General features: G+C 36.2%; 1 long non-coding RNA gene across 1 annotated transcript; it reads left to right on the top strand.

Moving 5' to 3' along the window:
- The first annotated feature begins 2,128 nt into the window (after positions 1 to 2,128).
- Positions 2,129 to 20,711, top strand: LOC309631852. Its single transcript, XR_014246613.1, has 2 exons — positions 2,129 to 2,450; positions 2,560 to 20,711. It is a non-coding gene; the product is annotated as an uncharacterized lncRNA (long non-coding RNA).
- Positions 20,712 to 21,467: the final 756 nt, after the last annotated feature.

The raw sequence follows: 21,467 nt of genomic DNA, 5'->3' as shown, positions 1-21,467 counted from the left end.
AGAGTTATACAGCCAAAATCAGATGCAGAAGCATACACATACACACTCACAAAAAGAGAAAAAGGAAAAAAATATATATATTATTACTGCCAAAGTCCACTGTCTCAATTTGGGATGATTTGTTGTCTATTCAGGTATTCCACAGATGCAGGGTACATCAAGTTGATTGTGGAGATTTAATCCGCTGCTCCTGAGGCTGCTGGGAGAGACTTCCCTTTCTCTTCTTTGTTCGCACATCTCCTGGGGTTCAACTTTGGATTTGTCCCTGCCTCTGCTTGTAGGTCGCCTGAGGGCGTCTGTTTGCTCAGACAGGTTGGGGTTAAAGGAGCAGCTGACTTGGGGGCTCTGGCTCACTCAGGCCGGGGGGAGGGAGGAGTACTGATGCGGGGCGAGCCTGCAGCGGCAGAGGCCAGCGTGACGTTGCACCAGCCTGAGGCGCACTGTGTATTCTCCCGGGGAGGTTGTCCCTGGATCATGGGACCCTGGCAGTGGCAGGCTGCACAGGCTCCCGGGAGGGGAGGTGTGGAGAGTGACCTGTGCTTGCACACAGGCTTCTTGGTGGCGGTAGCAGCAGCCTTAGGGTCTCATGCCCGTCTCTGGGGTCCTCGCTGATAGCCGTGGCTTGCGCCCATCTGTGGAGCTCCTTTAAGCGGCGCTCTTAATCCCCTCTCCTCACGCACCGCGAAACAAAGAGGCAAGAAAAAGTCTCTTGCCTCTTCGCTAGCTGCAGACCTTTCCCCGGACTCCCTCCCGGCTAGCTGTGGTGCGCTAACCCCTTCAGGCTGTGTTCACGCCGCCAACCCCAGTCCTCTCCCTGGGATCCGACCGAAGCCCGAGCCTCAGCTCCCAGCCCCCACCCTTCCCGGCGGGTGAGCAGACAAGCTTCTCAGGCTGGTGAGTGCTGGTCGGCACCGATCCTCTGTGCGGGAATCTCTCTGCTTTGCCCTCCGCACCCCTGTGGCTGCGCTCTCCTCCATGGCTCCGAAGCTTCCTCCCTCCGCCACCCGCAGTCTCCGCCCGAGACGGGGCTTCTTAGTGTGTGGAGACCTTTCCTCCTTCACAGCTCCCTCCCACTGGTGCAGGTCCTGTCCCTATTCTTTTGTCTCTTTTTTCTTTTTTCTTTTGACCTACCCAGGTATGTGGGGAGTTTCTTGCCTTTTGGGAGGTCTAAGTTCTTCTGCCAGCGTTCAGCGGGTGTTCTGTAGGAGTTGTTCCACATGTAGATGTATTTCTGAAGTATTTGTGGCGAGGAAGGTGATCTCCACGGCTTACTCTTCCGCCATGTTGAAGGTCTCTCTTCCCCTTTATTAATCACAGTAATTCTGAAGTCTTTTTCTGCAACTCCATTTCCTTAATTATATCTGGGTCTGGACCTATTGACTAATTTACATCTCAAATATAAGTGACTACCTGTTGTTTCTGTTGTTCTTTTGCTTGTTTAGTAATTTTTTATTTTATGTTAAACAGTGTGAATTCTTGTGTATGAGATTTCTTGATTATATTATACTCTTCTAGATTTTGTCATATTTTGCTCTGGCAAGCAGTAAATTACCAGCACCTACTTTGAATGACTTAATTTAAGGACATGTAGCCTTGATCTATGCTGGTTATACTCTTACTCCTAGTTTTTTGTCCTCACTTGTAAGGCTGACCTTCCTAGACTAAAAGCCCTGTTTGTGACGGACTTTGTGTTCTAGTGGGCCCAAAATCCAGTCTGTGCAGCTTCTAAAATCTCTACTCAACCTTTCAGTATCCCAACAGCTATTCTCTGGTATATTTCCCAGTGTTTCATAATAAACATGCAAACCTTATATATTGGCCAACGACCAGAGATAAATTTTTTTTAAATAAATTTATTTATTTATTTTTGGCTGCATTGGGTCTTCGTTGCTGTGCACGGGCTTTATCTACTTGCGGCGAGCGGGGCTACTCTTCCTTGCGGTGCGTGGGCTTCTCACTGCGGTGGCTTCTCTTGCTGCGGAGCACAGGCTCTAGGCACGCAGGCTTCAGTAGTTGTGGCACACTGGCTCTGTAGTGTGGCTTGCGGGCTCTAGAGCGCAGGCTCAGCAGTTGTGGTGCACAGGCTTAGTTGCTCCGTAGCATGTGGTATCTTCCTGGGCCAGGGCTCAAACCCGTGTCGCTTGCATTGGCAGGTGGATTCTTAACCACTGCGCCACCAGGGAAGTCCTGGAGGGAAATTTTAATGCATATTTTTGGCCTCCTTGTGTTGGCCTCTTTCTCTTTAGTATTCTGATCCTCAAATCCCAACTGACTATGTAACCCTGAACTCTGATCTTTGTTTTCTTCACCCAGTGAGACTGTACTCTCTGATTGGGCTCTATTTTTCTGGCTAACAACAGTTTGGAAAATGCCTCAGTGAGAAAGCCAGTGAGTGCAGGGCTCACCTCATCTTCCTCACTTCTCTCAAGGATTATAGATAGCCCTGGGTGGTAGCTTTTCAGTGCCTAAAAATTGTTGTTTTTTAAATTTAGAATTTTTTCCAGTTTTTATTGTATTCACAATGGGAGTTCAAATATGTTCCTAGCTACTCCACGGTAGCCAAAACCAGTCATTAAAATTTAAAAACGAATCTCTTACAAGAGAAAACATATTTTTATTTTAATACATATTTTCAATCAGATAATATAACATTTTAGCTATTTTTGAAATTTTGTATTTCAGTCTACAACCTTTTTCTTCCTAAAGACTGTAAGATGTAATGGAATAGAGAACAAGAACTCAAATGTTAAATGATAATGCAGAATGTCTGTTTCCTCTGAAATATAAAATAATTACAAGAAAATGTCATTTTAAGACTAGGTCTTCTTGGGACTTCCCTGGTAGTCCAGTGGTTAAGACTTCACGCTTCCAATGCAGGGGGCGCGGGTTTGATCCCTGCTTGGGGAACTAAGATCCCACGTGCCGGATGGCATGGCCCAAAAAAAAAAAAACCAAACCAAAAAAACAAAAAAACTAGGTCTTCTTATTAAAGATTAATTCTATGTGGTGAATACTTGGCCCCACACCACCAGAGTTCTTGAGAAGATAAATGACTGTTTGAGGTAGTCAGGGGCCTAGGAGGAAAAAAAAGTGCTACATTCAAATTGGGTATTTTGAGGAGTGTTTAATAAAATGACTGTTTTTTAAAACTATGTGGACAAAGAATAGGGAAACCACAAGAAGTAGTGCTGTACCTTGAGAGTAGTGAATCATGGCACTAATACCACCCTTCGAACAGAAGGAGCAAAAAGACAGAAAGGTCTGTTTTGAGAGGAATTCCTTGACAGGAGCGGAGATCTTTAGTCAAGGGGCTTGCCAACCCATTTCACCCCACGGGAAGGAAGTCGAAGAAAAACACATTCAGACCTCATTTTCCTCCTTTCCTCTAACCTCCTGCTGGGGCTTACCCTATTGAATAGAGTGTCAGAGGACAAGGGAACTTGTTAATGTAATCCACACAAGTTCAGTCTTCCAGAATACAGAGTAGGGTGGAGATAATAAATAAGGGGTAATCTCTAGTTGGGCAAACAAAGACTGTCCAGCACACCAATGACAGTTTCCCCTTAATAATAATTTCAGCTTGGACTTATTTTTTTCTCAAATGAGATAATAAACTTATAACACACAGGTGTAATATTTGTTACACCTCAGTTAAGTAATTAAAGTGAAGTTTAATTTGGAAATATATTAATTATTTAAGAATTTATTAATTACTCACTGAACTAAACCATTTTATAAATTGAAAATGAGAATTACTATTTGCCCTATCTTGACTTTCTAGCTGATTCAAAGGCAAAGTTGGGAAGAAAGTTAAATCTGCCTTCTCCTTACTTTTGAACTCTTTCCACTTTTCCCTTTTATTAGAATCTCAGAGGTTTGAGACCTGAGCACAGTGGGTCTCTTCCATTATAATCTACTCAGAGTCTTAATACCTCAGGAGAAGACTTCCTATCCTATGAGGTCACTTAAAATACAGAGTTACTTTCACAATACAAGTAATCTATACAGAATATTTTGTATTTAAGAAAAAGATTTCACAGGAGGACAAATCCTTAGAGCCAAGGAACCCACTTTAGTGGAGATTGAATTGTTCTTCAAAGTCATGATAATTTGAGTGTTGAGACATCGTATTAAAAAATAAATCACTCCGTGATTCTTCTGATTATGTGAAAAGTTCCAGTTCTTTTTGTAACCTTTAAGACTTCTCAGTTTTTGATTTCCCCCTTTAAATAAGGAGAGAGAATTCCACAAGTTCAGAATTATCAGGGTCATAGCCATTACCAAATGGAATCTATTAATTAATAAAGTTGTTTTGTTTTCCTTGTATTAATTTCTTTACAATTACAGTCTATTAAGAGCAAATGCTACCTGTTTAAAATGTATTGAACTGATATCTTTTCTTTCTTGTATAGATTTAAGTAAAATAAATCACTTTAAAGAAAATTATTAAGTTAATAATAGTATAGGCAGAATGAATATATATGGCAAACCTTATCAAGGTGATAACGAATGACTAAGGTTTCAGGAAAATGGACAAGGTCTTCATTTTTGTTCTCTGTTGAATTCTCAAGTCTTTGAACAAAGTGTGGTACATAGTAGATAATCAAAAAGTATTTGGGTGACTGAATCTTTAATTGGAATTTAAGACAGAGTAGCAAGTAGGAGTGTCCTTGGAGAGACATTCTCAAGCTATATCATATAGGCCAATCCATATTTTGTCTACCCAAGAGACTGATCCTACTGTTAAGAATGTATTGCTTATCTTCAAAATCAGTCTCATTATATAATTAAAAATTTTTTGAAATATAGCAAATTTGAAATTTGAGCTACTGCTGAGGACTTTTGAATACTCCTTAAAGCTTAACAAGTAATGTCTTAACTGACCAGGTATATATCAGAGTAACAAAATATGAATTTCTTTATGTTAAAAAATAATGTCCTTAAATTATTTTATGTCCTTATAAATTATTTTGATCATTTGATTATTTATAAGGTAAATCACTAGATATTTCCATTACAGCTAAAATTTTATTACTAAACCACAAAAATTAGCAGGCTGTTGACTACAAAATTTAACTTTATTTCTTGTGGTCATAAAATGATATGAAAATTAACTGCATGAGAGATGCTTGTTTAATCTTTAATTAGGCATCAAAACATCTTTAAACGAGGAAGACAAAAGCCATTATAGGTCATTAAAGAGCAATAAATTTTCAGGGCTTTATGTAAATTTATCTGTTAAAGAATTTTTTTAAAAAGAAAAAAACAAATGGCAAAAATATAGTCTATATTGTAAATATATATTTTACTGAGGATGCTGTCAGTGGAAGGATGGTTAAAACAGTTCTGTCTCTCTCTTTCCTTTTACTCCCTGTTTGATACAGCTAACATTTCACCAGTGGTTTGATGAGTTGAACTCTCTCGAGTAAATGATATTAAATATGAGATATTTCTTGCAAAATTCATGAGAAATTAACTTTTGATTGTGTTAGGCTACTTAGATTTTACTGTGGTTCCTTCCTACAGCATTGCTAAGTCTATTTTGACTAATATAGTATATGTAATATAATCTAATATATTATAATAGTTATAGCAAAAGGCTTGGCCCAAAAGAAACCTCATATCCATTAACATTCACTTCCAATTCTTCCCTCCCCTTGGCCCCTGGCAACCACTAATCTACTTTCTGGCTGTATGGATTTGCTTATTCTGGACATTTCATATAAATAGAATTATACAATATGTGTCTGTTTGCGAATGACTTATTTCACTGAGAATAGTGTTTTCAAGGTTCATTCGTGTTGTACTTCATTCTTCTTAAAGCTGAATAATATTCCATTTTATGCATATATTACATTTTGTCTATCCATTTATTAATTGGATAGACAACCCGATGGACATTCGGGTTGTTTCTAGCTTTCGACTGTTACGAATAATGCTGCTGTGAACATCTTTGTACAGTTTTTTGTGGATATATATTTTCAATTCTTTTGGGTCTTTACTGAAAAGCGGGGTAGCTGGGTAATATAACTCTAGGTTTAATTTTTTGAAAAAATGAAACTGTTTCCAAAGTATCTGCACCATTTTTCATCCCCACCAGCAATGTATGAAAATTCCTTTATTTCCACATTATCGCTGACACTTGTTATTGTCCATCCTCTTGATTACAGACATCTCAGTGGGTGTAAAGTGGTGTCTCCTTGTGGTTTTGATTTGCATTTTCAGAATAACTAATGTTATTGATCATCATTTCATGTGCTTCTTGGCTATTTTTATATCATCTTTGGAAAAGTATCTTTTCCAATCTTATGTCCATGTTTTAATTAGGTCATTTATCTTTTAATTGTTGAGTTGTAAGTGTTCTTTATATATTTTGGATACTAGTCCCTTATCAGATATATGCTATACAAATATTCTCTCCCTACAATTGAATTTTGATTATAGAAAAACCGTTAAAAAAAATAGTGTGGGTGATGAGTCGGGAGAGATGAGGAAGGAAGAAGGAAGAACAATTATGACCTTACTGGGGTAATTCAAGAGAGAAATCATGAGGCAATAGTGCTATAGAAATGGAGAGGAAATAGGGGAAATTTAAAGAGTTATTTTCTATATGATTTGATAATAACATAAAATAGGTAAAAGAGCTGGGCTTTGCTTTGAGACAGTCTAAGTTGTAATCCTTGCTCCTCCTCTTCCTAGCTGTAAAATCATGGTGCTTATGGTATCTGGGGAACATAAGTTGTACACACAATTTTTATTTAAAAAATAGCCCTTAAATATTATTTTTTCATTCAGATTTTTTCAAATAGTGATGTTTGTGGGACATTTTAGAAGAAAAAATTTCTGGAGGACCTACAAGCAAATTTTAATGAAAGTTATGTTTCCGGGAATTTTGGAAGAAAAATTGTGTGTTGCACCTATGTTCCCCTCTGACTAGTTGTGTAATCTCGGGCAAGTTAATTAAGCATCTTTGGAAATCAGTTCTCTCATCTGTGAAATTGGATAATATTTCTCCCATATGGAGTTAGAAAAAAGAAAATGTGGTGGTTAATAGCATGATTTTTGAATTCAAACTACCTGCATTCAAGTTATGCCAGCTATGATCTGTGTTAACTTTAGGAAATTATATAACTCACTGTGCTTCAGTATCACCTTGGAAAAATGGAGATAATATTTAACATCAAAATGATGTTATGAAGATTGATCTAATACAAATTAAACTCTTAGTGTGGTATCTGATAAATATAATTTCCTAATAAATATTAGCTGTTATTGTAAATGTTACATAAAATAACTTAAGTGGCATACTGATTTTAGAGCCTGGATATAAAGGGTAATCAATACATGCTTGGTGCTATCATTATAATAACCATTATTACTAAATGTCAGAGAAAGAAAAAATTGAGAAGTTGGGGATGAACACAGTTTCTAGTTTGATAAGGATCATGCTATCATTCATCATTCAAGAAAAGTAGCAAGCCAGACAGAAAATAGACATTACTTGAGCATATTAAGTCAGATAACTTGGTAAAATGTCCAGTAGATAACTGATCGTGTTCATTTGAGCACTGGTTAAAGGTAGGACTGGAAGACTGCTTAAGATTTTTCCAGACTGAAAGAGTTTGTCATTCTAGGCTTTAGCTGGAGAGAGGGCTGATGTAATGAGAAAATACAGTATGTTTAGATCCTTGGTTCACTTGGAGGAAGTAGAGGATGGGAGGAGAGAAGCACAAAAAAGGAGCTCAAGGTAAATTGACCATAAAAGTGATGTGAGAAAGTAGGAAAAAAGGTATTTTGTTTGTAAAGGAAAAACTTCAGTCATCCATCTTGGATTTATAAGTGAAGGAGTGTGTGTCTAAGGGAGTTAAGTGCAGTAATTATAAGTTATGAATTCAAAAGCAATTATTGGTTTTATAACTCTTCTAGATTTTTGTTGTAGGGAAGAGAAATATACTTACAGTAATTACATCAGTCAGGGTCGTGGTAAGACACACATGTGGGTTCAACTTGGCCATGAAGGAGAGTTTAGTAAAATGACTCTTTACAATGGGGAGAGCATGGTTTAGAAAAATCAAGGGGTGATATTTTATGTCCGTGCAACTAACAATCAGAGTGACGTTACTAGACCTAGGTTGAAAGAGGCCAGGGGAGGTAGCAATGATCAGATCCTGGAGAAGGAAGTTTATAGAGAAGGTGGTGTGTCAGCAGACCACAAACAACCAGAGGTGATGTCCCATGAAATATGAAAGAATGAATATCTTCACGTGACTCTCCCTACTCTCTCTCATCTCCTGGCTTTGTCTCATTGGCTGAAGCCTAAACCTGTGGGCAAGGGAATCATTGATGCCTCCTGGGTTCAGCACCCTGGGGCACAGAACAGGTTGGAAAAAGATGGAGAAGGTATCTGCAGAGACACGCAAAAGGTAGTCAGCGTAACAGTGGAAGCAAAACATAAGTGAATATCTAAAAAAAATTACTGCATCACACAGGAGAAAATTAGTTAAATGTGTTAAAATAAAATATAAAATAGTGGTTTAAATGAGGTTTCATCTTAGGCTTAGTTTACTTTATCATACATCTCTGACCTGTCCCACAAAAATAAATTCATGGGAAGGTTTAATCAGAAATATGAAAATTACTTTAGAAAAAAATTAATCTTAATGGCTACATAATAAGCCAACAGACTTTAAAATATTGCTGCATAATAATCAACTTGCTGTGATTGTCCAAGCCCTGTGGGGTTCAATATGAGTACTATGAAGTGGAATGAAAGGATATAGTGAAACAGAGTTCCTCAGTTGATTTTAATAACCTTTGACATTAGAAATAGATGTTCTCTAACAAATAGCTTAAACTTCTCACTTTTCAATTAAAGACTTCTTACACTGTAGCTTTTCAAACAAGTTCTGGTATTAAAGAAAAGTGGATTTGTATATACAACTTTATCTCATTTTATTTGTACATTATCCATAACCCACTTTCTAATTTAAAAAATCATATTCCATAATAATAATGATACTGAAAAGTAATAAGGATAACAATTAAATTTCTTTAAATTTCAATTGAATTTAGAAACTTATTTTTTTCTCAGTATCTTAAAATTCTTTATATCAATCTAGCATTACAGTTGTGAGTTTTTTCCTTACCAGTGTGATAACTGTTTGTGCATGGCTTATTGTCCATTCATAGTACCACTGGAGATGATGAAGCAGGAAGAGACATCCAACAGAACCGTCTAAGTTTCAGACATATTGTTCCCTGCCTCTATTACTAGCAGCAACCTTATCTCTTTATGATAATCAGGTCTCATTACTCTTCCCAGTATAGTAACTTACTCTTTGCCTGCCTGTCATTTGGTACCAAAATGTCCAGGTGGCAACCAGAACTGTAGGTTTAGTAGCAAACACTTGCTGTGTCCCTTGATAGAAGCACTCCATGCCATACCCCTTCCCAAGCCAGTGCCTCTAATCCAGTGGAGCCTAAAGCTGTGGGAGAGTTGAGCAAACATTCCCCAAGTGGTTTAGTAGGAGTGATGATGAGAGAGTCTACCCCTATTACCATACCTTGGATCCAACCCTATATATTCTAGCTTTTGAGAAAATATCACCATATAATGGCTTTTGTTTTAAAGTATATACTGAATCTTGAAGAACAGCATCCCAATCCCCAACCTCTCAGAATATCATCCTTGGACTGAAGACTCAGCTGGGCATTTAAGAGGCCATTAAAAATTTTATTAGCTTGGGAGCTTTTGGGTGATAAAGTATATAGTAGGACGAGAGGGGTCCATGGTCATATGCTCTCTGCTGTACCTCCTATGCCATAAAAAGGGTCCTCGGCATCAATTACAGCTCAACCCTGTATCTAACAGTCCTTGAAGAACCTGTTTTCCACTTCCTTCCATGTGCAGCTATATGGATACATATCATGGATCCCTCTGGGGCAGACTGGGGGAATGCCTGCTATACCTGCTGTGGTGTTACAGAGTCCTTCCTTAATGGTACCCACCGTCCCTTTCAATTGGGAATCAGAAATGGCTTAGGTCTAGAAACTGAGTAATAGATCAATAATTTTTCCACCATTGCAGCTGACATCAGCCTTCTTGACACATGCTCTTGATATTTTGGGGTTATATAAGTCAAGAAGTGCTATTACTTGCTGATCCTCAATCTTGCTTCTAGAACTACCATGATACATAAGCCCTTCTTCTAATCATCAGCATGTGCATCTCTTTGCCAGAGAATTTTTCTGGCTTCTCCACTTTGCCCATGCAGATTGGAATGCAAGGGAACTAGTGCCCGCCTCTCATCCCCCCATAACATTCTTCAAACAATGACTAGTGGGAATTTGTAGATAAATACCACTGCCCCCTCAGGTTTTCATTGAATAAGTTTGAACTGTGAGACTACTCTGTGTTAGATCAGTCTCCAGGTGACCACAGTAGTAAATTTTCTTAGTCGACTTTCCTTCTCTGTCTCATTTTCCCACTACCCTACGTGTGCTACCTGGGCTCACCTTCCAATACACTACCTGCACTCAAATCCTTGTTTTAGGGTCTAACTGGGGTTGGGGGGGAGTGAAATTAAATGCCAACAGTGTCCCATTTCTGGTGACAAATAGAATGTGATAGTGCCTAGGATGCTGTAGTATCACTAAGACCTTCACCTGTGGTGAATTGGGATGACATTCAGGTGGAAAGTGATGCATGGGCTTATATAATATTCCTAGCACTTGTGAGATATGGGGTATGATATAAAGATTGTGGAGTTTGTTGGTTGGTGTAAATTGCCATCGAGGTATGGAAAGAAGAAAATAACAGCTTTAGGTCATCCAATTCTTAAATCAGTGCATAGTGGAACAGCTCAAAAGTATTTAAAGAGACCTTCACCTCCTGTAAATCTACTGTATGACATTTCTTTCTATCTTGGCACTGAAAAAGTTCTAAAAAATACCAGTGGATAACCACACTAAAATATAAAAGTTGTGATGATGATAAGTATAAGCCAAAATAATGTGAAAGAAAAGATCACATGTCAATAAATATGGCTAGGATAACACTCTTAACTTTATATCACCCATTATGAAAATATAAAATAATCATTTTCTCTCCAAATATAGACTCAGCTTTACACACATGAAAATTTTTGTAGCTTCTCTTTGCAATTGTCCACTCTTGGGTAACTCAGAACCTAGAAACAGTATTTAGTTTTTCTGATTGATAGATGACATTTTGTATCTAAAAATTGTTGGAATTTAAACTATGTTCCCTCTAAGAAATATTTCCAAGTTATGGTGAGAGCACAATTCTTATAAAGTGACCTGTAATTTGGCCTCAGAGCCTTTGCGACAAAAATCCTACACGCTTGTTAAATTTCAGTATGATGAAAACTAATAAGCCAACAATTTGCACAGGGTAACTGAGAATCCTGCATCTTTTTAAAATCTGTAACAGCGTTTGAATGAGTAAAAGTTAACATTGGAATCACTTATACTTTTTCTTGTAAAAATTACAGCTAGTTTTTATGTTTCATAATATGTTTTCTAAAAAAGAATGTGATACTCTAAAGATAAGCATCGATTTATCATAATAACCAAGTGTTTATTAAAAAGTGTTAATTTCTCCATCTGTTTATGTCATCATTGATTTCTTTCATCAGTGTTTTACAGTTTTCTGAGTACAAGTTTTTCGCCTCCTTAGGCAGGTTCATTCCTAGGTATTTTATTCTTTTTGTTGCAATGGTAAATGGGAGTGTTTCCTTAATTTCTCTTTCTGATTTTTTTGTTGTTGGTGTATAGGAATGCCACAGATTTCTGTGTATTAATTTTGGATCCTGCAACTTTACCAAATTCATTGATTAGTTCTAGTAGTTTTCTAGTGGCATCTTTAGGATTTTCTATGTATAGTATCATGTCATCAGCAAACAGTGACTGTTTTACTTCTTCTTTTCTAATTTGTATTTCTTCTTCTTCTCTGATTACTGTGGCTAGGACTTCCAAAACTATGTTGAGTAAGAGTCGTGAGAGTGGACATCCTTGTCTTGTTCCTGATCTTAATGGAAATGCTTTCAGTTTTTCACCATTGAGTACAATGCTTGCTGTGGGTTTGTCGTATATGGCCTTTATTATATTTAGGTAGGTTCCCTCTATGCCCATTTTCTGGAGAGTTTTTATCATAAATGGGTGTTGAAATTTGTCAAAAGCTGGACTTGAGGACATGGGGTGGGAGGGCGAAGCTGGGGTGAAGTGAGAGTAGCATCGACATATATACACTACCGAATGTAAAATAGTTTGCTGGTGGGAAGCAGCAGCGTAGCACAGGGAGATCTGCTGCTGCTTTGCAATGACCTAGAGGGGTAGGATAGGGAGGGTGGGAGGGAGGCTCCAGAGGAAGGGGATATGGGGACATGTGTACGCATATGGCTGATTTGTTTTCTTGTGCAACAGAAACTAACACAGTATTGTGAAGGAATTATACTCCAATAAAGATCTATTTTTAAAAAAGTGTTAATTTTCAAAATCTTGTGTCAATCTATAGTTTAAGTAGAACTAAAATGCTCTGTTGATTCCTTCATGAATCCACCTGACATTTTCTGATCACCTCCTATACACCAGGCATGATGATTGGTGCTAGGAGCTTACAATAGAGTATGACATCAGAGGCAGTTAAAATATGCACAAGGCTCTAGGAATGCAGATACTCAAGCTGCCTGAAGGAGCCAGGAAATTACTATTAAGGAAATAAAGCTTGAGCCCAACTAAAAGTGTTAAAAGTTGGTCAGTGGTTTTTCAGTAATTCAACTGCAAGTAGTTCAGCCTGGGAGGATGGGGGAAAGAGAGACAAACCTGGAGAGGAAAGAGGACACCTTGGCTGTTTGGACAAGATCTGGAGGATGGCATACTGTGTCAGGGTGCCTGGGCTCTTGGAGAGTCTTCATTATTCTCTTTTTCTTGTTGACATACCCTGTACAGTCCTTCCTGCTGTGTCAGGAGTCTGGGCATTAGCCTTCCATCAGTTTCTAGGGCTTACCTGAAGATGTTTCCTTTCTCCTACATTTGGATATTGAGACGTAGGTGAAATGGCTTCTGCAAATTCTTGACTTTGATAACAATGACGTTCCTATAATAACTGGCCTGAGAAATTCTTTCCTAACACTCTGTTTTTCAAGCTATGTGTTAATAAAACCTAACTTCTCTTCTACCCATGCCATGATTTTGCCAGCATTTTTTTCCCTCAAATGAAAATAGGTGAGAAATATATCATGCGTGATAGACAAATTGTTCCTTTTGGTTTTATTCTCTTTTGAGTATTTTAATAAATATATGCATTAACTCCATTGTTTTGATTTACCTTAGAATTATTATGTAATACATATGTATTATGTAAATTTTAATCAAAGTTGCTTTTAAAAATGATATTGAAAGATTAGGTTTTATCTTTTCCTCTTCCCTTCCATGCATAATTATAAATGTGTACTCATCATTTCCTCAGCTCACTGTGATATTTAACTTATATTTATGTACGGTTTTCTGTATTTATGAATTAAATGTAATTCCAAAGAAACTTATCCATCTGTAATAATAATCAGTGGTAACAAAAAGTGAAAATAAAGCTATTGATTTATTTCAAAACTGAGTGATAGATTACGACTTTTACACGAAGATGCTGCTTTGAAATGTAAAACTTAGCTGATGGGCAAAATGTGAGAAAACTTTCAAAACAAACAAAAAAATAAAACAAAAAAGTCAGTAAAAGCTCTTTTCAAATTAGAAAGCAAAGTGCAGATTAAAACAAAAAAAGTCTTAAATTTCTGAAAAATTTACTAGGACTTTGAAACCTAACTCATCAGATGGGACTTAAAAATACAGAACTTTGTATTAGAAGTAGAATTTTTTTTTCCTGTAAATGGAAGGAACATCTGGGCAGACTCAGACGAAAACAGAATGCCACAATCAGCTTATAATACAAGCCAATTCAAATGGAAAGAGACGATTCTCAAAAAAGAAAACCCATTTTGAGAATAAAGGAACATACTCAAAACCTACAATTTATTCTTAATGATGCTTCATTTTTCATTTGCTTTATAGCAGCCTTCCACCCAAGGGGCAAAGATTGACAGACTACTTCTTAGTCCCTTAATTTTAGCTGTCCCCTTAACTATGACTCTGGGGCTGGAATGCACAAACAGGACAATAAATCAAAGGAACAAAGAACCTTTAAAACTATAAGGCAGAGGGGAGAAGGAAAGTGTGCTGAAAAATTCCCTTCACATGCATCCTTAATAATTGATAAAAAGTATCTAGTTTGCTGAGTCCAGTTATACATTTTTCAAGACACATACATTTGTTCATTGTTTTCCCTGTCTAACTTTCAGCAACACAGAGAGTGCTGTTTCACATTTTCTCTTTGATGTTTTACTCTATCAAGTTATATAAAATTAGAATAAATAGGGTTTGGTTTTAGAAATATTCATACTTGCCATGTCTTCAGCACTTTCAAGACATACAATGTACAAGTTTGTTGGTTTGAAGCAAACCTTCATTTAAATGTCATCTTTTAAAAAGAAATACACTGATGCTTTCCTGGAATTTAGGGTTTCTCTTTAGATAAATCTAACACTTCTGAGACAAGCTTAATTTGCCAACTCTAAAACATGAACACCAGTGCTTTTTAGCCTCTTGAATTTGAGAGACCAGATCTCATTAGATTTTTTTTTCTGATTTACATGTTTTATACTTTAGTAGTTGAACTATGTTTTATATGTGCTGAAATATGATAGTTAATTTCCTTTACACAGGTAATAAAATATCCTTGACCTAATAACTAGATGCATGCATATTAAGGCAAACAGTTGTCATCCTAGTGTTCATTACTATTTTATTTCTGTCATTATAGCATGGTTAAAAGCATAGTTAGGTCAGGTGGAAAGCTCAAGAATGAGCTTTGGATGGTTTTTGGTCTTGGGAAGCTCGAGAATGGTTAGCAGTGCTTTGGAGTAGCCAAACTGACCTAGATATTTATCATCTCAAGAACCTTGGCAAGACTATGACAGGTTAGGATTAGTAAAATGATCTTTGGACAGAACTGAGGAGTTGGTTAAGATTTCCTGCTACTAACTCAAAATAGGGGTGTTGAGAATGAGGAAAGATGCTCTGGAAATGATATACACATGCTTCAATTCCACTGAACTTTGCAGGGAAACTAAAAATGAGCCTGGACTATGGCAGTGCCCATTCTCAGGCTTATTAAATTTAGGTGGTCAGGGAATATTTGTAAAATATAGATGGGGTGAAGAAGTTTTGTACTAATGCAGTAGTTTTTGTGTACAGTATGTAATTAGTTTCCTTAATTTTAAAAATTCTGTTCTTCTTAAATTTAGAAGTTAACTCTACCTTATGTATGTCATTAATATTGTAGTAATTGCATGTAAATAAGTAATGAGATATATAGAAAAGTAGCAAAGCATTTTTATGATTATCATCCATCTTTTATGTCAGAAGAAAAAAAAACCACGTTAGCTCATAAATTCACTTTTCGGCAGTCTTTATTTTTTCCTTTTCTGAAAGCTTTAGATCACATTATGCCAAATCTCTAAACTTTTTTTTTCTTTCTTGTAATCAGATTCTCTATCTTCTTTCAACAGTTCACATTCTGTTAGCAGATGTGCTACATCTAAAGAGAATTGCTCTGCCTCTCTTATTTACAGTGGAAAAGGATTTGCTTATTTATGTTTAACATTCTTGAAGCAATTTCACATAAAACACTCAGTGATGATGAGCATGGCAATATTCAGGTGATGCAAAAATGATTTGTTTTTCCTGGTTCATTTGGGAATGGTCATGATTCTGAAGAATGCGATTCAGGCTTTCAGAAAGAAACACCCTTTGTGTTTTTGTGTCTTTCATGTATCAAGAATAAATGCCACCTTCACAACGAAGTAAAATGTTAACTCTCTTAAAATGCAAGTGTTATGATAACACAGGGAGACAAGGGGGGACTAAGTACCCTGACATCTCCCTCCTCTTGAACTTAGATCTGCTGCTGATGACTCCCCTTGTCCTGGCTCCATCAGAAACTATAGGGCAGGGAGCCTAGGTGGGACACTGTAAAGATCAAATGCAGGGCACAGAGTCAGGCAGAGATGGATTAAACAGCAGATTAGACAAAACTTAAAAGATAATTAGTGATTTAGAGGTAGGTCTGAGGAAATTACTGAGTAGCATAGAGAAACAAGGATTTGGAAAATAGGAAAGATTAATTAACTGACATGAAGATTGGGATGGAAGAGTGTTTTATATTCCTAATGGGTGTCCTAGAGGAAAGAATACAAATAATGGGGGGGGGGGGTGGAAATATTAAAGGAGAAGATAATAAAAGTAATCATTATTCAATAACAATAGAAAACACATACATAGTATCTACCATGTGCAGGGTATTGTTCACAGCACTTGACTTTCATTAAGTTCATCCCTGTAGCAACCTTATGAGTAGGTATAGGATGAATCCATAGCTACAAGAAACACAATAATTATTGAGCAGTATAAATTAAAAATAAACTGACATTCAGATACCTTGTAGTCAAACTACAGAACAAATAAAAAGAGAATTGCTCTCTGGAAAAGAACCAGAATAGAAGAGTAATAACAATTAGGTTGATAACAAAAATTTTAAGAACAGTGAAATAATAGCTTCAGTGTATAGAAAGAAAATAACTATAAAGCTAGAATTAAGTATCCAGCAAAACTATTTTCATGTATGAGGGAATCATAATAACACTTTAAGATAAAAACAGAATATTTACCATCAATAGAAATTCACTAAAGGAACTTCAGAATGAACGTACTTTAGGAGGAAAAAATTGATTCCAAAAAGAAGGTTAAGCAGCAAGAAAGAATGGAAAGCAAATTGGTAAACATTTAACTAAATTTAATCAAATGTTGTCTTTATAAAGTAATAGTAATAATTTCTAAATTTCGAGTATAAAAGAAGATAAAATTAAACAATAGCATGTAACTTGGAAGGAGGTTGACAGGAATCAAACTGTTGAAAAAGTTATTATTTTTTGAAATAAGAGTGAAGAGTGACATATTCTGTTCATCAGTTGAGAATCTCGAAGACAATAATCATAAAGATTAAAATATAATATATATTATTCCCAAGCCAGTTAAAGAGAAAAGACGTACCAAGAACCAAACAAATACAGCATTTCAATCAATCCAAGAGAAAGCATGAATGGAGAAAAAATAGCAAAAGTGGAACTAGCAAAACCCAAAATGCTAGAAATAAGTCAAAATATTTATAATTCACGATACGCTTAATTCTTTCCAGTTGAAAGGCAGAATGACTTGTTGTATTTAAAAAAAAAAAAAAATCAGCCTTACATTGAATTCCAGAAGCACACATAAAACCTAAGGAGACAGAAACATTGAAGGTACAGTAGAAAAAGATTAGTCAGGAAAAAATATTTTTTTTTCAGGAAAATTTTTAAAAAAGATGGGGTAGCTTTCAAAATAATTTTTAAGTAACCTTCAATAACTGTTTAAGCAAAAAGCATAATTAGGGATAAAGAAGTCAGAACATACGGTGATTTACCAATAGCTGTATATCAACTACTGTTGTATGCATGTAAGTATTAACTTGTTTAAACCTCATTTAAATCCAACAGGTAGGCAGTATTTATATTTCCATTTTTTAGGTGAGGAAATGGAGGGATGGAGGTTAAATAATTTGCTTAAGATCACACAGATTGTAAGGAATAAGATTAGGATTGAAATCCAGAAGCCAATTTGTCCCCAGAGTCTATCCACCTAATAAAAGGCTTAGTATACTAGAAACTTTTAATGGCCTCAAGTATATGAAGGGAAATTTGATAAAACTACAGGGAGAGGGCTTCCCTGGTGGCGCAGTGGTTGAGAATCTGCCTGCCAATGCAGGGGACACGGGTTCGAGCCCTGGTCTGGGAAGATCCCACATGCCACGGAGCAACTGGGCCCGTGAGCCACAATTACTGAGCCTGCGCATCTGAAGCCTGTGCTCTGCAACAAGAGAGGCCGCGATAGTGAGAGGCCTGCACACCGTGATGAAGAGTGGACCCCGCTTGCCACAACTAGAGAAAGCCCTCGCACAGAAACGAAGACCCAACACAGCCATAAAATAAAAAATAAATAAATTAATTAATTAAAAAAAAATTTAAAAAAAAATCAGAAGAAACATTAAAAAAAAAAAACTACAGGGAGAACTAGACAAATAAAAAAAATGATAAAAAGAGATTTCAATAGCTTTCTAAATTATTAGAAGATTAAACAGGTGAAAAATTCGCAAGATGAAGAATTGAACAACACAATTTAAAAGTTTGATTTAACAGAAATTAATACACTGTGCTCTTTATCAAAACTTTTTAAAGGCAAGGATAATACATTTGTTATCTGCTGCTGACTAACAAATTATTCTAAAACATAGTGGCTCAAAAAAACATGATTTTATATCACATTTCCTGTGGGTCAGGAATTCAGGTATGGTTTAACTGAGCGCTCTGGCTCATGGTGTCTTGAGGTTTCAGTCAGGATGATGGTCTCATCTCAAGGCTTGACTTGGGAATGATCCACTCCAAAATCACTCTTAGTTTTTATCAAGATTCAGTTCCTCCTAGGTTGTTGGACTGAGGGCCTCAGTTCTTCCTGGCTGTTGGCTGGCGGCCTCCGTCAGTTCTTTGCTATATAAGACTTCTCATGGGCAAACTGATAGCAAGGTAACTGGCCTTCCTCAAAGACTAAGAGAGGCAGAATGAGAAGGAGAGTGGGAGGAAAGAGAGAAGGGGGAGTGGGGAGAGAAGCTAGTTACTTTATAACCTAATTTTAGAAGAGACAGCCATTCCTTCTGTCATATTCTATTTGTTAGAAGTGAATCATTAAGTTCAGCTAACCCTCAAAAGAAGGGGATTTCATAAGGGTGTGAATATCAGGATGTGGTGGTTATTGGGGACCATCTTAGAGGTTGTCTAGCGCAGATTATGAACACAAAATACAGGACAGTAGTTTGGAGTGGGGAGAAGCAGGATTATAAGAGGAGCATAGAAACTGGTGCAACTGTGTTGGCATTGGCATATTTCTGAATGGAATGATTGAATTGTATGTGTCCATTTTGGTACGCTTTACAACTTTAGAGATATAGTGCCATTTTCTTTTGTATGTATCAAATATCACATATTTTTTTCAAAAAGAAAGATAGTTGTCATTTTCTGAAACAAAACAAATCTGTACCTAGTCAAGACTGACCCTTGATAAGTTTAGATTCTACTGAAAATTAACCATTGCATTTTATCTGATTTATGAGTCTTTGGGGAAGTTTGCTTCATTCCTCCATACCTCAGATTATATATATACATTGGATAGTGCATTTTAATTCTATCTTTAAAGTAAAATGTTCATTAATTCTTTTTAAACTATAGTTAATTCACATAAGCCTCCAAAATTTTCACATAAAAGGCACTCTACAAACTTATAAATAGAAAAAATATTTTGTTGTTTTTTGCTCTCATGAATTTAGGCAAATGTGAGCTTTTTGCTTGAATTATTCAGGGAGTAAACTCAAGTCTTTACTGTAAATGTGACCTCTAAATGTTAGAACTAATGCAAACAGAAGAACTTGGTTCCATCATTTTTATATGTAGCATATTTCTTTCCTGCCCACCCCCTTGCCTGGTATTATCAGAAATAGAGTTTGATAACATGAATCAAGCTAATAACATTAGCTTATGACTGATTACCTGTCCAGTTTGGCCTCAGATGAAAATTCTGAGCAATTAATTTTAATCTTATGATAACTCTCATGGGACTGTAAACCATTCTCCTTAATTTAAATACAGCAGTTTCCAACTTAAATACATATGCAATAATCAGTTAGGAAAATCTTTTACTGTGAAAAGAGTATAAGTACCGCAACTAAAATTTTCTACAAATAACGTATTAAATTTTTAATTAATTTTTATTGCTCCTTTTCAGTTAAGATAAACTATGCAGTGGTTCTTTGATTTTCAATTCATATTATTCTGAATGTCTCTTACTTGGTATTTCAAGAGAGCTGCATTGTTTGAGGCTAATCGAAGATTCTGCAAAAGTATACATTACAAAAGTAATTTCAGATCACTATAAAAATTTTAAGCAACACAAATATATATAAGAAGTAATAATTAAAATCTACATAAACCACCCCTCAGCTCCTAATCATACTTCCCTAAGGTAACCAATTTTAAAAATTTGATATGTGTCTTTATAGAAATTTTCTATTATTAAAAACATGTGCATGCAAACACATACACATTTTAAAATGAGAGTGTAGTATAATTATTGTCTAAAAATTTGCCTTTTCATATTTTTCATTTAATATAACATAGCCATCTTTAAAAGATATAAGGTAAAGTTCTGCATGACTTACTCTTTTATATGGTCTATAGAAATTTCATAGCTGGATGTATAATAACTTAACTCTTTTCCTATTGATGCTCACTTAAAATATTTTATTATTTAATTTTTAGTATTAGAAACTGCCACAATAAACATTTTTGGCAGTGGAATTATTATTCTACTAATTAAAATAAATTATTAAAAGAGTAATATATCAGAGGTTATTATTTAAAATTTTTATGTGTTCTCTTAATTGTATCTTTAAAGATTTCCTCTGACAGGTCCCATTTCACACCACTGCTCTTTTTTTTTTTTTTTAAATTATTTATTTATTTATTTATTTATTTTTGGCTGTGTTGAGTCTTTGTTGCAGTGCGCGGGCTTTCTCTAGTTGCGGCGAGTGGGGGCTACTCTTTGTTGCCGTGCGTGGGCTTCTTGTTGCGGTGGCTTCTCTTGTTGTGGAACACGGGCTCTAGGTGCACAGGCTTTGGTAGTTGTGGCATGCAGGCTCAGTAGTTGTGGCTCGCGGGCTCTAAAGTGCAGGCTCAGTAGTTGTGGTGCACAGGCTTAGTTGCTCCGTGGCATGTGGGATCTTCCCGGACCAGGGCTTGAACCCGTGTCCCCTGCATTGGCAGGCGGATTCTTAAACACTGTACCACCAGGGAAGTCCCTCATAGCACTGCTTTTAATAGTGGATGTGATAATTCTTTAAATTTGGGTCTCAATGAAAGGTTACAAATCTTGATTTTAATTTTCAGTTGTTAATTCAATTATAATTACATGTTAGCTAAAGTGTTCATAATAGTATGCCAATTTCAATTGAAATGAACAGCTTAAAAATAACAAAGTTCATCTTAAATATTTTATCTCTTTTAGCATAAAAACTATAATATGATAGTGTGAATATGTTTTCTCTGACAGTTTTGTAAATTATGATAAAGAATTTGCGTTTTGAAAAATAATGAGTAGCATCTTAATTAATTGCAATGTGTCTTTTGCAAAGAGCTTGAGGCCTAATTAGTTAAAATCTCACATATGTATTTTCAGCATGAGAATTCTATCAGAAG

The sequence above is a fragment of the Balaenoptera borealis genome (genome assembly GCF_965194805.1).
Source record: "Balaenoptera borealis genome assembly, chromosome: 7".
Taxonomy (NCBI): domain Eukaryota; kingdom Metazoa; phylum Chordata; class Mammalia; order Artiodactyla; family Balaenopteridae; genus Balaenoptera; species Balaenoptera borealis.
The sequence above is the reverse complement of the archived record's forward strand: the minus strand, read 5'-3'. Positions and strand labels throughout refer to the sequence as shown.